Genomic DNA, 12,674 nt, shown 5'->3' with positions numbered 1-12,674 from the left:
GGACTAGTGGCCGTACAGATTAAAGGATTATAAGGGAATAGTATGCCAACAAATTAGATAACTTACATGAAATACACAAGTTCCTAGAAGGACAAAACTAATGAAAGAAGAAGAAAATCTAAATAGACTTATACCTATTGGAGAGATCATATTAGTAATAAAAAAAAAATCTTTCCATAAATAAAAGTCCAGGCCCATGTGGCTTCAATGCTTAATTCTATCAAAACTTTAAAGAAGAATTAACACCTATCTTTCACAAAGTCTTCCAAAAAATAGAAGAGGAGGGAACACTTCCTAATTCATGTTATGAGGCTAGTATTACTCTGATATCAAGACCAGACAAAGATATCACAAGGAAAGAAAACTACAGGCCAGCATCTCTTATTAATATAGATGTAAAAATTCTCAAGAAAATACTAACAAGTCAAACCCAGCAACATGGTAAAGGATTATTTATACACCATGCCCAAATGGGATTTATCCCAGGAAGGCAAGGTTGGTCTAGCATAGAAAAGTCACCAAGGTAATAAAAACATTAACACAATAAAAGATAAAAAACAACATGATCATCTCAATAGATAAAAGATAAGCTCTCAGAAAATTAAGAAAAGAAAGAAACTTTTTCAACCTGACAAAGGACATTTGATGAAGAAAAGTATAGCTAACAATACACTTAATGGTGAAAAACTAAATGCTTTCCCTCTAAGATCAGGAACAAGATATGGATGTCTACTCTCATTACATCTATCCAACATCGCACTAGAGTTTTTATCCAGTGCAATAAGAGCAAAAAAAAAAAAAAAAAAGCATTAAGATTGGACAGGAAGAAGTTAAAATGTCTTTAATGTAGATGACATGATCTTTTATGTAGAAGATCTTATTGTATCTACCAAAAAATACTGAAACTAATAAATGTATTAGCAAGGTTGTAGGATATGCAATCAATATACAAAAATCAATTGTATTTCTATATGCTGCCAGTAAAAACTCAGAAATTGCAATTTGAAAATACCATGCACGATGGCATCAAAAAGCATAACATACTTAGGAATAAATTTTTAAAAAGAAGTGCAAGACTTACACAATGAAACTACAATACATCGTTGAAAGAAAGAAGACCTAAACAAATGGAAACACATCCCATTATCATGGTTGGAATACTTAATGTTGTTCAGATAGGAATATTCCTTAAATTGATCTACAGGTTAGATGCAATCCTTATAAAAATCTCAGCTGCCATTTTTTGCATAATTAGGCAAGCTGATCCAAAAACTCATGTGGAAATGCAAGAGACCCAGAATAGCCAAAATAATCTTGAAGAAGAATAACAAATTTGGAGGACTCACACTTCCCAATATCAAAACTTACCAAAAGCTACAGTACTCAAAATAGGGTGTTGCTGGCATAAGGATAGACATGTAGATCAATGGAATAGCATTGAGAATCCAGAAATAAATCCTCACATTTATGGTCAGTTGGTCTTTGGCAAGGGTTCTAAGACAATTGAATAGGAAAATAAGAGTTTTTTTAATGAATGGTGCTGCAAATAACTGGATGAACACATGTAAAAGAAAGAAGTTGAACTCCTACCATCCACAAAAATGAAGTTGAATCTCACACCATTTATAAAAATAAACCAAAAAAGGAACATTAACTTAAATGTAAGAGCTAAAACCATAAACAAACTTTTAGAAGAAACCCTAGATGAGTATCTTTGTGACCTTGAGTGAGGTAATGTTTTCTTAAATATGATGCCAAAAGTACAAAGTATAAAAGAAAAATACAGATCATTGAACTTCATCAAAATTAAAACTTTTTGAGCTTTGAAGAACTCCATCAAAGAAGTAAAAAGACAACCCACTGAATGGGAGAAAATATTTGCAGGTTATGTATCTGATAAACATCTAGTATCCAGAATTTATGAAGAACTTTTTTTTAAAGATTTTATTTATTTATTTAATTGACAGAGAGAGAGAGACAGCATGAGAGGGAACATAAGCAGGGGCAGTGGGAGAGGGAGAAGCAGGCTCCCTGCTGAGCAAGGAGCCTGATGTGGGACTTGATCCCAGGACCCTGGGATCATGACCTGAGCCGAAGGCCATTGCTTAACCAACTGAGCCACCCAGGCGCCCATTTATGAAGAACTCTTAACAACAGAAGACAACTCAATTAAGAAATGTACAAAATATTTTAATAATTATGACTCCAAAAAAAAAAGGCAAAGGCAACAAACACATGGAAAATGCTTAACATCACTAGTCCTGAGAGAAATACAAATCAAAACCACAGTGAGATAACGCTTCACCCTAGGATGGCTATAATCAAAAAGATAAAAAGTATTGGCTAGAGGGGAGCCTGGGTGGCTCAGTCGGTTGAATGTCCGATCTTCGTTTCAGCTCAGGTCATGATCTCAGGGTTGTGAGATCAAGCCCCACGTCAGGCTCCCCATTCAGCGGGGAGTCTGCTCAGGATTCCCTCTCTCCCTCTGCCCCTGTCCCCGCCTCCAAAAATAAATAAATAAATCTTTAAAAAAAAATAAGTATTGGTTAGGATATGTACAAGTTAAAACACACATTGCTAGTGGGAATATTAAATGGGGCAGCCACTATGAAAAACAGTTTGGCAGTCCCTCAATTGTTAAATACCATGTTACCATATGATTCACCACTCCTAGAGAAAGAAATACATATGTTCACACAAAAACTTATGTACAAATTTTCATAGCAGGCTTATTTGTAATAACCAAAAGGTGGGAAAAAGCAAATGCCTTTCAACTATTGAAAGTGGTATATCTATATGGAATATTATTTGGTTATAAAAAGAATGAAGTGTGGTACCTGCTACAAAATAGATGAACCTTAAAAACACACTTAAGAGAAAGAAGCCAGTCACAAAGGACCACATATTTATATTTGAGTTATGTGTAATTTTATGAAAGTAGATTAGTGATTGCCTAGGGCAGAGGGTGGTGGTGGTTGTGGGGTTGTGTCATGACCTCAGGGGTTGTGAGGTTTCTTTTTGGAGTAATCAAAATATCCTAAAGTGGCTTGTGGTGATGGATGCAAAACTGTGAATATTCTAGAAGACTTTGAATTTCACACTTTAAAAAAAAATGGTTAGCAGGACATTGTAACTTTTTCCCATACTCCCTCATTATTTTTCCCCATTTCTCTCGGGAATTGGAATCATTTCTTATATTCATGTTATTTTTACCTTTACATTATGTATCTTTTAAGACTTGTTAAAAACATTTTACTTATGTAGTTATGCACATTATTATTATATAATTTTATGATTAAATTGGTTTTTAATTCTCACCATCAATCCTTCAATATAGTGATCTTTCTCCACTTTTAGATCTCTATTTTAATCCTCTCTTTTTCAGGAAGGGTTATAGGTAGTAAGAATTTTCAGACTCCTTGCATATTAGAGCCTGTCTGTTGTCTTCACATATGAAGTGACATCTTGACTAAGTATAGAAGTCTTGGGACTCAGTTTCTAAGTACAAGGGCATTATTTTGTTGCTTTCTAGTATGCGGTGTCATAGAAGAAAAAATCTGAGCATGGTTGATTCTTTTTGTTGTTATTGACATTTGCTCTTGGTTTTTGTTTTAGCCTGTATGCTTGTATGATTATTATGCTTTTTTTTCTTTTAAAGTTCAGGATTTTTCTCCAGCATATGTCTAAGTACTGGTCTGTTTTCATTAACTGTTTTCTTTAGACACATACTTCCCACTGCGACTTCTGGAAATAGAAGATGTTAGAATATAATACTCATTTTTTCCTAAGAATCTTAGTGACTATCGAAGTCATCAAAATAATATACATTATTTAAAAAACTAATTAGAAGGGGTGCCTGGGTCGGTCAGTCAGTTAAGCATCTGACTCTTGATCTCAGCTCAAATCATGATCTCAGGGTCCTGGGATTGAGCCCCGAGTCGGGCTCCCCACTCAGCAGGGAGTCTGCTTGTCTCCCTCTCCCTCTGGCCCTCTGCCTGCTCATGCATGGTCTCTCTCTCTCTCTAAATAATAAATAAATAAATAAATAAAAATAACTAATTAGAAAATAGATGCTTTTGAAAATTTTAATATTCAAGAAACCACAACTTTATGGGACCTGTGTTCGTATTTTTATTATTATTAATTTATTATATATGATTATCATTACTTTGATTTGTAATAGCCTGTCAATGGCAAAGAAATTTGTGGATAAATGTTCAAAATAAATATAACAGGGGGCATCTGAGTGGCTCAGTGGTTAAGCATCTGCCTTCAATTAAGGCTGTGACCCCAGGGTTGAGCCCTAGGTCATGTCCGGCTCCCTGCTCAGCAGGGAGTCTGCTTATCCCTCTCCCTCTGCTCACCGCCCCCCGCACCTCCCCCTGCTCCTGTCATGCATGCGCAATCTCTCTCTCTCTCTCAAATAAATAAATAAAATCTTAAAAAAAACAAAATAAATATAATGGGTTAAAAAAACAAAGCTAACATTATGATTTTCAAATTAATCAAGTATACATTGCTCTAAGCTCTTGAGATAAAATTTCTTGGCTATCAGGCAAGAGAAAGAACAGCAGAAATAAGAGGGAGGGAGGAAAGATGGGAGGAAAGAATCCAGAAAGAGAGAAACAGAGACAGAGACAGAAAACATAAAAATTAGTGGATGAACAAAAAAAGACAAATGGCTGGAGATTCAGAGGAACAAAGACGTGAACATACACACCAAGGAAGAGGAGGAGGAAGCTCTTTAGTTACAAAGGACTCAGTGTAGGAGAAAAATACGATGGAGGTAGACTCACAAAGGAGAATAAGAAAAAAATAAGCAAGAAGGGGAAAAAAGAAAAAGACCAGAGAAAGATGATCAGTAATTTTTCAAGTATTGGTGCAAAAAATTTATTCTGTTTCACAGTATCAGCCAGTGAAATTCAAAACATATAATTGCTCATTATCAAAACTACTTGAAATTTTGATTAAACTGCTAGCCAATATGCTAACTTTGTGATTTTCTCTAATCCTGGTGAAGTTGTCTTCTGAATTTGAAAATCATAATTTGCCAAGGGAAAATTATTATTTTAGGTGCAGCTAAGGAGTCCAGAACACAATTATCATGAGGGACTGGGTGTGAGATTTGGTGGATTCTCCATTTCTGTTTTAGTGTTTAACTATTGTCATAGAAGAGAAATGACCAGAAGAAAGCTATAGTTGTTAATAATCTAGAGCTTAGCAACTTAAAATACACCAAAGCAGGAAAATCTTATTGGTAAATAACAATGCATGTGTTGTGTCTATTTGGACTTCTACTTAAGCAAAGGAGAAGGGGCTACTCAGGAGAAATAAAGGGAATAAAGCCCATTGCTGTTGGAGTTCAAGGTGTCTAAAATAAAAAGAATTCTATATGGCGCTGTAGAGAACACTTCAATGGTAATTCACCCCCCCACCCAAGCTGAGGCAGAAGAAAAAATAAGACAAAAAATAAGCTCAGTATTTTCACATGTAGATTTAAATATTAAAAGCATCAACAGTTATGAAGTTCTAAGATACGACATGGCCTGAAATCCCGGTGAGTGGTCAAATGTTCTATTTCTTTCAGGTAAACGTGAATAAATAAGTTCAGGCGATGTAGACAGTTTAGATTTTATTTGTTTGTTTGTTTGTTTGTTTATTTACCAGAGAGAAAGAGCATGAGCAGGAGGAGCGGCAGGCAGAGGGAGAGGGAGAAGCAGACTCCTCACTGAGCAGGGAGCCCAATGTGGGGCTCTATCCCAGGACTCCGAGATCATGACCTGAGTGGAAGGCATCTGAGCCACTCAGGTGCCCCCAGAGTAGATAGTTTAAAAACAAAGGGTAAATGAAGTTTTATGAGTTCATTTGGTTTGTAGAAATTCAACTATGTAGTTATGTGTTATTTTCCTGTATGCATATTATTCTCCAACAAATAGTCATTTTTTAATCAGATCGTTATGTACTATTATTTCATTAATATTAAAATATTTATTAAATATCCACATATATGTTCTCCTCTACCAATACCAAAGGAGGTAAAGCACATAGATATAGCCCCAGTCTTGTACTTTTCTTTCACAATTAGATAACGTATGTGAAGAGAGACATAAAACAGACCAACAGACACTTGTTGAGCTGACCACTGATTGACATGAGTGCTACATATCTTTGTATACGATAACACCACAGCTAAGTAGTAGCACCTTTTCTTTAATATCATCTGTTTATACTTTGTCTCTGAGTAATTGTCCATGGATCATTTAGAAGTAGTATCTGTTCAGGGGCGCCTGGCTGGCTCAGTCAGTGGAGTCTGTGACTCTTGATCTTGGGGTTGTAAGTTCAAGCCCCATGTTGGGTGTAGGGATTACTTGAAAATAAAATCTTAAAAAAAAAAAAGGAGTATGTGTTGAGAATGCCAATTATCTTTCCAAAGCTTATCAAATTAATAACTCATTATTAATGGCATACAATGTGCTCTGTTCTCTTTCTTATTCCTTTAACCCAATGTTTCTAAAACTTCAGTCTTTCACTTATTATCTTCACAATTTTTGCAATATCATCATACCTACCGTGCTATTATTTTAAAAATAATTTTAACTCATATTCCTTTCATTGTAATACCTACTTTAACCTAGTCTTAAACATTGATATCTAGAGAGTTGCAGATTTGTTTTTTTAAAAAAAGGTGTGTCTAGGTATTCTCAACTAAAATAATCACGTGAGCCCCCAGTGATTATGCTAACCATACTTGAATAACCACACTGTTAAATCAGCTTTGTTATCACCTAGCAAGAATGATAAATGTACCAACATAGAATCCTGCCCTGTAGAACATAAGCTGCTCTATATTCTATCTCAAAAGGTAGTCTTATTTTTTGTAATCTCTTATAAGTAGACATTCTAAGATACATATAGCAAAGAATATGTAAGGAAATCTGAGCTTCTTAATTTAACTATTTCGCAGATCAAAATATCTCTTAAAAATTCATCTCTGTGTTTTTCTTTAAAGTTCTTCAGATTGATTTAGTAATTATTGATAATTCTTTTTATTATATAATAATAATAATAATTAATAATTATTACTTATTAATAATAATGATAATTGATAATAAATATCTGATAATAATGACACAAATATATTGCTGTCTCTTAATTTTTAACATGCAGAACAGTGTAAATCAAACAACATTCGTGGAGTTTAAATAATAAGGAAAGAATTGGATCTGGAGAATAAATGAGGCTCTCTTTGCTCATTTATTCAACAAGTGTCTACTGAATGCATATTATGTGTCTGCCCTTTTTCTAGGTGCTAAAGATGCATCAATAAAAAAACTGTTAAGGGCGCCTGGGTGGCTCAGATGGTTGAGTGTCTGCCTTCGGCTCAGGTCATGATCCCAGGGTCCTGGGATCGAGTCCCACATCGGGCTCCTTGCTCGGTGGGGAGTCTGCTTCTCCCTCTCCCTCTGCCTTTCCCCCTGCTTGTTCTCTCTCTGTCTCTCTCGCAAATGAATAAATAAAATCTTTAAAAAATAAATAAATAAATAAACTTAAAAATTGATAAAACCACTGTTATCATGCATACATAAGGATTATTGTAATATAAAATCTTATGGAAAACTTTTAAGATACACATTTGTCTTTGATATACTCCCACCAGTGTTTTTTAGTATCTCATTCCTTAATTTTGAAAATCTCCAAATTCTTAATTAATATTTTAATTCATATTTATAATTATTAAAAATATTCTCAGCAAGACTATGGACTCTGAGAAACAAACTGAGGGTTCTAGAGGGGCGGGGGGTGAGGGGGGATGGGTTAGCCTGGTGATGGGTATTAAAGAGGGCATGTTCTGCATGGAGCACTGGGTGTTATATGCAAACAATCATGGAACACCACATCAAAAACTAATGATGTAATGTATGGTGATTAATATAACATAATAATAAAAAAAATATTCTCAGCATTTGTGTATAATAAAATATTTCTAACCTATAGAAAAGTGCAGACAATAATATAAGACTTTATTCTTCCATTTGTTCAGACTAAAAACGTTGGGGTCACTGATTCCTTTCACTTACTATGCTTCATATTACTGCAATATCATTGTACCAACTATGCTATTATTTGAAAACTTACTTTAAAACTGATTCATTTTCCTCTCATTCTAATACTACTTGATTCCTCACCTTTACTAACACCTCTCAAATTATGTTGAATGTACCTTCAAAATATATCCGGAATCTACAACTTCTCATCATCCCACTGCTGCCATCTTGGTCCAAGACACCATCGTCTGTTGCCTGAATTATTACAATAGCCTCAGAGTGGATCTGCCAGCTTCTGCCCTTGCCCTCCTCCTCACACATAGTGTAGCCTCAAAACAGCACTCAGAAGAATGCTGTTAAAATGTAAGGCAGATAATATTCTTCCTCTGCTCAAATCACTACCATGAATTATCATCTCATATAGAATAAAAGCCAGAGCTCTTAATATTCTATTTCTACAAGTTGTCTTTTTGTAGGTAGTTATTTCATTTTCACTGTTAGATGATACCCTCTAGTAAGAAAATAACTCATTTTATTAATCTACTCTTTTATCTATGGACATTTGGGAGCCTTTCATTTGCTTTGCTATTATAAATAATGCTGACATAAGAAATGCTAAAGGAAAGGGGCGCCTGGGTGGCTCCGTCAGTTAAGCGTCTGCCTTCTGTGCAGGTCAGGATTCCAGTGTCCTCTCTGCTCAGTGGGGAGTCTGCTTCTCCATCTCCCTCTACCCCTCCCCCTTGGCTGTATGCTTTCTCTCTCAAATAAATAAATAAAATCTTTTTAAAAAAATTAAGCATATATTTATTCAGTTCCCTAGCAATTACATTCCTAGGTATTTACCCAAGAGAAATGGAAACGTATGCTTATAATCTGACTTGTACAGAATATTTATGCAGATTTATCTACAATAACCCCAAATAGAAACAATCCAGTGGCCATCAGTGAGTGTGATATACAATAGAAAATTAATTAACAACAAAAATGAAGAAACTGCTGTTACATGCAAAAAACGGATGAATCTGTAGGGGCAAGAGCAGGCTGCCCTAAGATAAGCAACTTTGGCATGGAAATTATCTTGACTTAAAAGCAATCAAAACCTAGTTGTTTTCAGAAAACAACCTCCCCAGACGCTGAGAGGCAGGTTCTGAGGCTGCAGCACCTGGCTGAGTCTGGGTGACGGTGGCCCGCAGTTCCTGCACGGTTGTCCAGGATAAACCAGAAACATGGGAAAACCAATGGAAATGTTTTAAAGTACTTCTCTTTAATCACTTTTGTATTCAGCTTCCTTGATCTGTGGAACTTATTATTTTACAGAGTATTTTAATATACCTTATGATTGGGAAAGAATGCCAAGATGGTATCTGCTTTTGGCAAGATGCTTCGGCTGTGCAGTGATTGAGGATACCTGGCACTATTTCCTGCATAGGCTCTCACTTCACAAAAGAATATATAAATATATTCATAAAGTTCATCATGAGTTTCAGGCTCCATTTGGAATGGAAACTGAATATGCACATCCCTTGGAAACTCTGATTCTTGGAACTGGGTTTTTCATTGGAATCATGCTTTTATGTGATCATGTCATTCTCCTTTGAGCATGGGTGACTATTCATTTGATAGAAACTATTGATGTCCATAGTCGTTATACATTCCTCTCAACCCTTTAAATCTGATCCCTTTCTATGCCGGTTCTCAGCATCATGATTTCCACCACATGAACTTCATCGGAAACTATGCTTCAACATTTACATGATGGGATAGAATTTTCAGAACAGACTCTCAATTTATTGCCTACAATGAAAAGATGAAGAAGATTGAGAAAACAACTGAATAAATATCTCATCTAAACCTTCCTGAACATACACACTTTCCTGAATTGAAGCGAGTAGCTAACATTGCTTCTGTGGAGCAGAAATAAACATGTGTCTTGGCTGCTAAGTGATACAAAGAACATTAACAACCTTTAATTATCTTCCTAGTGGGAACTTTTTCTACTTTACATAAAAGTTCTGTATGTGTAGAAATAAGTATATATTTAAGTACAATTTTCATGAGGAAGTTGTAAAGGCCATGTTGCTAGCCTTACAGAAAGGTTTTAAGTAATGGAAGAAGTATTAATTTCTGTCTTTCCCCCAGTAATACCATAGGCCTGAAGTTGAAATTGGTCTTTAAAATCTTTTAAATATATAGTGGCCATTTCAGAAACTCTTAGTAGGGTGTTGGCCTCATATTGAACTTTAAACATTTTTTAGAATTTGCCTAAACATCAAAGTATCATGGGTTGAACCATATCAATTGACAGTGAGTGAGGTTGCCGAATCAGGAATAGCCAGTACCAAGAACTTCACTCTTGTCCTGAGCCGACCAGTTTGGGGTGATTCTCTTTCTTTGAGAAGTCTTTTGGGATTGCACTGTACTACTAGTATCTATAAATTAAGGCATTTCTGAATTGTTGTAAGTGGAATATTTTAGTCTAAAGGTTTTCGGGTTACTTGAATTTTTTAAAAAATTGAGCTTTATTTCTGCTATTGACGCTTTCATTTTTTTATTTCAAGTTTTCATTATACTTAAAACTGTATCTTGAAATGTGAACTGACGTGCTGTATTTGCACTTTGAACTATTGAAATAAATGTGATTTTTTTTGTCTGAAAAAAAAAAAGAAAAAAGAAAACAACCTCCCCCCTCCACTACCTGCCTGTACCAGGAAGAGAACCATTAACAGAGATTCCTCTTTACCTAAGAAACTTATCTGCAGAACAGGGCAACCTTTATTTTCCAAACATCTCTCACCTTCCTGCTAATGGTCTTCCTTTGCTTTGTATACCCAGACCTCTACCCCTCTCCTTAGCTCAGATAAACTTCATGTTGCCTGACTGTCTGTGGAATTCTATGTCTATGTGGATTCCCTATACCTATAAAGGTAAATTTGATTTTCTATGTGGATTCTGTATACCTATGAAGGTAGATTTTATTTTCTTCCTATACTTATGAAGGTAAATTTGATTTTCTCCTGTTAATCTGTTTCATGTCAATTTGACTCTCTTAGTCCATCTAGAAGGACCTTGAGGAGTAACAGAAATTTCTTCTCCCCCAACAAATCTCAGAAACATTCTTTTGAGGGAAAGAAGCCAACACAAAAGAATGTGTACTATATAATTTCATTTATATAAATTCTAGAACAAATAAAACCAGTCTATGCTGATAGAACTCAGATCAATTGTTGCCTGGAGGAAGGAATTGACTACGAAGAAGTACAGGGGAATTTTCTGGAGTTATGTAAATGTTCTATATTTTGATTGTGGAAATGGTAGCACATGTATATATGTTCATTAAAACTCATGCAATTGGGGTGCCTGGGTGGCTCAGTCATTTAAGCATCCGACTCGTGATTTTGGCTCAGGTCCTGATCTCATGGGTCTTGGGATTGAGCCCCATGTTCAGCTCTGCACTCAGCGGGGAGTCTGCTTGAGATTCTCTCTCTGCTCCTCCCCCATCTCACTCTCTCTCTCAAATATATAAATCTTAAAAAAAACCTCATTGAACTGCACACTTAAAATCTGTGCATTTTATTCTAAACAAGTTACTCCTCAGTAAAGTTTATTTTAAAAATAATACTACTAGAAACATATAGGAGTCATTTTTTTTAAAAAGATTTTATTTATTTGAGAGCGTGAGAGAAAGAGAGAGCGAGCACAGGGAGAGGGAGAGGAAGAAGGATGAGCACACTCCCTGCTGAGCGTGGAGCCGGATAGGAGGCTGGGTCCCAGGGCCCCGAGATCATGACCTGAGCTGAAATCAAGTTTGGACACTTAACTGACTGAGCCACCCAGGTGCCCCTATACATATACATTTTTGTCCATATCACATATGTGTACATTTTGTGCTGGCTCCAGATATACACGGTATACCTAGAAATGGAAATCTTCTGTCTTAGAGTTTGCAGATGTTTAGTTTTACAAGATAATGTGAGACTGATCTTCAAAACAACTTACCAACTGGCACTAGCAGTGTATAAGAGTTCCTATTGATCTACGTCTTCATTAGCACTTGGTATTTTCTGATTTCTTAATTTTTCCAATAGGTAGTGGGTAAGAATGTTACCTCACTATGGTCTTATTTTAAATTTTGATTAGTAATAAGGTGGAATATTTTTTCCCACTTATTGACCATTTGTGTTTTCTCTAAAGTTACAGTTCAAGTATTCTATTTGTCTACTATTTCTCATTGACTTTGTAGAAGTTCTACATGTTGTTAACCTTCATTTATTTATTTATTTATTTATTTATTTATTTATTTATTTGAGAGAAAGCAAGTGCACATGTGAGTGGGGGCAATTGGGGGGGAGTGGGAGAGAGAGAATCCCAAGCTGGCTCTATGCCCAGTGTGGAGCCTGATGAGGGGCTTGACCTCATGCCCCTGAGATCATGCCCTGAGCCAAAATCAAGAGTTAGATGCTTAAAGCAACTGAGCCACCCAGGTATCCCCATGTTGTTAACCTTAAAAATAAAACTTCCAGTTATTTTTTTACCAAAAGATGAGTTTTTTCAGCAGTAGCAAAGAATTGTGATCTGGGACAAGCTAGCTATGGCAAAGTCCGTAGCCAAGCCCAACAAACAAAGGAGAGG

The 12,674-nt window shown here is 35.7% G+C and overlaps 1 pseudogene; it reads left to right on the top strand.

Moving 5' to 3' along the window:
• Positions 1-9,355: 9,355 nt before the first annotated feature.
• LOC114220339 (methylsterol monooxygenase 1 pseudogene) lies at positions 9,356-9,882 on the top strand (annotated as a pseudogene).
• Positions 9,883-12,674: the final 2,792 nt, after the last annotated feature.

The sequence above is a fragment of the Eumetopias jubatus genome, unplaced genomic scaffold (genome assembly GCF_037043125.1).
Source record: "Eumetopias jubatus isolate StellerSeaLion01/CBP00866 unplaced genomic scaffold, mEumJub1_p1.0 scaffold_7, whole genome shotgun sequence".
Classification (NCBI taxonomy): Eukaryota; Metazoa; Chordata; class Mammalia; order Carnivora; family Otariidae; genus Eumetopias; species Eumetopias jubatus.
Note: the sequence above shows the minus strand (reverse complement) of the source record. Positions and strands in the feature narration are given on the sequence as shown.